We start from the raw sequence: 4410 nt of genomic DNA, 5'->3' as shown, positions 1-4410 counted from the left end.
CAGACAGATCGATTGTGGCCAGACACTCTGACATTTTGACTTCTCATCAATCTATATTCTTTCCATCCAAGTTTTAGTCACATAAAAATGCCACGCAATGCTGTTATGGCCTCAATAAACCAGAATAACGTGAAGATCGCTGGGATGATTTTCTACATCCGACTGCAATATAAACACAGATCATTGTTTCCAGTTTTGGTGGAACAAAAGACACCGTATCGCTGGATAATTACAGTTAGTGCAAACACAGCTAGCCAACAATAATATTAATACTGTTCACTTCAATGGCCAAATTTCAATTGAGAAACCAAGTGCACTCGGCTGCTTGTAACATTGACAACATGACAAAATGGCTCATAGGAGGAGAAATGGGGCATTGAGGAGGAGTGAAATGTTTGCTTTTGGTCACCTCCAGAATTGTTAGAAAAACAGGTTGAAAGAATTCTTAAAAGTTGGCTGAAGTAGTGGTGTGGCATAACACTTCAGACAGAGCAAAGTGGAAGACCACTTTCTAGTGGAAGAAAAAGACAATTCTTATTTCTGAAGGAACTGGGAAACAGAAGTGGGGATGAAATCTGACTTGGGAGCTATTTCCTATTTGTTGAGGATGTTGCTTCATCACAGTCTGGGTTTAGAGCTTAAGGTCTTTATCAGGAATAAAGGGTGGCCCAAGGGGGCTGAGAGATAAATGGGAAGGAAGTGGGGCTGGAGGGAAGGCAGCTGGGAGTGCAATAGGTAGATGGAGGTAGGGATTGATGGTGATAGGTCAGAGATGAGGGTGGAGCAAATAGGTGAGAAGCAAGGTGGACAGGTATTACAGGTGACGAGGTTGGTGTCGAATTGGAAGGTTGGGTCTGGGACAAGGTGGGGGAGAGGAAATGAGGAGACATTGAGCAATAGCATCACATAGTTTTGACCCATCGACCTCTGGGTTATCTACTCAGCACACTCAGGCAGCACTACTCTGCTTTTGGGCTCCCAGCAGCTGGATTGTGGATTAGTTTAAAGTAGGTCTTATATCTCTGACAACATCGGTACACAAGGCAGTGAAGCAAGGTTTCAGCACTCAGGCCTTCACCAATTAGGGAATTGAGTATAGATGTTGGCAAGTTATGTTGTAGTTATGCAGGACGTTGATGAGGTTGCACCTGGAATATTGTGATCAGTTTTGGTCCACGTGGTGCTCTGACTTCAGACTTTTTCAACTCTGGTTTTGTGTTGAACTTGATGGGATACTTTGTCCAACTCAGCATGTTTAAACAGTATCTCTCAGAGGGATTCATCTGAAACTTTTCAGGAGATGAGCGCCACAAGTTTGAAGTATTCAAAGTTACTTGGACTCTATTTCAAAATTACATCAGGACCAGTCGTCAGAGACACGTACAGCATGGAAACAGACCCTTCGGTCCAACTTGTCTATGCTGACCTGATATCCTAAATTAATTACTCCCATTTGACAACACCTGGCCCATATACTCTGGCAGCTCATTTCATATATGTACCACCCTCTGCATGAAGAAGTTGTCCTTTTAATATATTTCGCCTCTCACCCTAAACCTCTGCCCTCAAGTTCTGGACTCCCCCAGCCCAGGGAAAATACCTTGTCTATTACCCTTTCCATGCCCCTCATGATATTGTAACCTCTATTAGGTCACTCCTCTGCCTCCGATGCTCCAGTGAAAACAGCTCCAGCCTATTCAGCCTCTCCCTGGAGCTCAAGCCCTCTAACCCCCAGCAAAATTCCCATAAATCGTTTCTCACAGAGAAGTCAACGTTTCAGTCCTGAAGAAGGGTTAATACCCAAACCGCTGACTACTCCACATCCTGGTGCTGCCTGGCTTGCTGTATTCTCCCAACCTCCTGCTTGCAGCTTCGGGTTGCAATATGTCGTGGCTCAGTGGCTACCACTGCAGCCTCACAGCGCCAGGGACCCAGGTTTGATTCCAGCCTTGGGTGGATGTCTGTGAGGAGTTTGCACATTCTCCCAGTGTCTGCGTGGGTATTCTCTGGGTGATCTTGTTTTCTGCCATAAACCAAATATGTGCAGGCCTTGTGGATTGGCCATGCTTAACTGCCCATAGAGTTAGGTACATTAGTCAGAGGGAAATGGGACTGGGTAGGTTACTCTTCGGAGGGTTGGTGTGGACTTGTTCGGACAAATGGCCTGTTTTCACACTGTAGCTAATCTCATCTGCACTACTTTTGTCACTAACGAATGGCAGAGTAGACTGGACGGGCCGAATGGCCTAACTTCTGCTCCGATGGTCTTGCGGGCTTAGGTATTTTTGGATAACTTAATTGGCAATGTGCAGTCCCTGGCTGAATGAGTAGCAGTGCCTGCGCTAGTGCTTCCGCAAGTTGCAAGAAAACATGAACCTCTTCCCACACTCGGGCCAGCTGAAGGGCCTCTCCTCAGTGTGGACACACTGTTACCTCAGCAGGGCGGAGGAATTGCTGAAGGCCTTCCCGCACTCGTGGCAGGAGAACGGCTTCTCCCTGGTGTGAATGGACTCGTGCCTCAGCAGGGCTGAGTAACTGCTGAAGTCCTTCCTACACTTAGGGCAACTGAACGACCTCTCCCCCATGTGGACACACCAATGGACCAGCAGGTCGGAGGAAAGAGCAAAGCCCTTGCTGCACTCAGGACAGCAGAAGGGCCTCTTCCCCTCTGTGGACCCATTGGTGCTTCAGAACCCTTTTAAATTCCACAACATCCTTCTGATAGGATGGAGACCAGAATTGCACACAATATTCCAAAAGTGGTCTTACCAATGTCCTGTCCAGCCACAACATAACTTCCCAACTCTAATACTCAGTCAGAGGATTGGGAAAGCTTTCAAAACCTACAAAAAACAAACAGGAAAGAATGGAGGGATAAACCGAATTTTTGAGAGTCAGCTTGGAAGCATCAATGAGAAATCAGCAAACTGGGTTTATTGGGTACCCATTCTCATTAAAAACACTATATACGTATTTCTCTTCTGCTCTTCGTAGTTTCTCTGTGCTGCAGTGTGTAGTGGCTCTTTGAAATAATGTCCTGATGCAGCTTCGTTGTGGGTGTTGGGATGATTGCTTCTGTAATTCAGTACTTGGTTTGTGTGTGTTGTTTTTCTGTCGACGCTCGTTTGAAATTCCCCATTGACTGTTCGCTCTACTGTGACATCTAGGAATGGCACTTTTTTGTCGTTCTCCTCCTCTTCAAACCAGGAGCACCCCCTCAGGCCATAGTCTCACTACTTGGAACACCAATATGCAGACTAGTCAAAGGCCTCCACTGAAGACTAAAACACCAAGTCGAAGATTCACGCCACTCCATTTACTCCATCCAAGAATTCCTGAACATCAAAGACACTAAGATAGAAGAGGATGGAATAATGATGTCCTTTGACATAACAGCCCTGTTCACATCCATTAACATCAACGTGGCCAAAGAAAACTGAAGACACTACTCGAACAACCAAAGACACAAACACAGCATCAACTTCATCAGCAAAGATAACACTGTCAACCTCGTGGAACTGTGCCTTACCACCCACTTCATATTCAGTAACAAGCCCTACAAACAAATCATAGGAACACCCATGAAACCACCAGTATCAGGATTCCTAGCAGAAGCAATAATGCAGAGACTCGAACAAACAGCCCTTCCAACGATCCAACCCAAACTTTGGGTCCGCTGGAGCGATGACACTTTTGTCATCAAAAAATGAAACAAATTTGAAGACACCGACAACACCATCAACAATATCCTTACTGGCATAAAATTCACAAAAGAGGAGAACAACAACAAAGTGCCATTTCGAGATGTCACAGGAGAGCGAACAGTCAATGGGGAATTCAAAACAGCGTCTACAGGAAAACAATGCACGCAATGCAAGAACTGCAGAAGCAATCATCCCTACACATACAAACAAATCTGAATCAGGACACTATTTCAACGAGCCACTACACACTGCAGCACCCAGGAACGACGAAGATAAATAAAAAAACTGAACAGCATATTTAAGAAGTACGGGTAGCCTATAAACTCCGAGAAAATGGCTCCCCTGACCGGGAATCGAACCCGGGCCGCGGCGGTGAAAACGCCGAATCCTAACCACTAGACCACCAGGGAGACACGGGCAAAAGCTCTCAGCTCTACTGAAAATTACGTTGCTGGCCGGAAATCGAACCTGGGCCGCGGTAGTTCGCAGGCTTTCACCTGTGCATCCAACATTGTCATTTCTTGTATCCATTGCTCCCGATGCGGTCTCCTCTCCATTGGGGACACTGGAGACTCCTCGCAGAGTCAAGTCACAGCGCTTGAGGGAACATCTCCAGGACACCCGCACCAATCAACCCCATCGCCCTATGGCCCAAAATATCAGCCCCCCCTCCAACTCTGCACATCAACAAACTGACACAAGCAGA

The 4410-nt window shown here is 46.3% G+C and overlaps 1 non-coding gene across 1 annotated transcript; it reads right to left on the bottom strand.

Annotated features, from left to right (window-relative positions):
• Positions 1 to 4042: 4042 nt before the first annotated feature.
• On the bottom strand, positions 4043 to 4114 carry trnae-uuc (transfer RNA glutamic acid (anticodon UUC)). The gene has a single exon. It is a non-coding gene; the product is annotated as a tRNA-Glu (tRNA).
• Positions 4115 to 4410: the final 296 nt, after the last annotated feature.

This window comes from Chiloscyllium punctatum, chromosome 36, assembly GCF_047496795.1.
Source record: "Chiloscyllium punctatum isolate Juve2018m chromosome 36, sChiPun1.3, whole genome shotgun sequence".
Lineage (NCBI taxonomy): Eukaryota > Metazoa > Chordata > Chondrichthyes > Orectolobiformes > Hemiscylliidae > Chiloscyllium > Chiloscyllium punctatum.
Note: the sequence above shows the minus strand (reverse complement) of the source record. Positions and strands in the feature narration are given on the sequence as shown.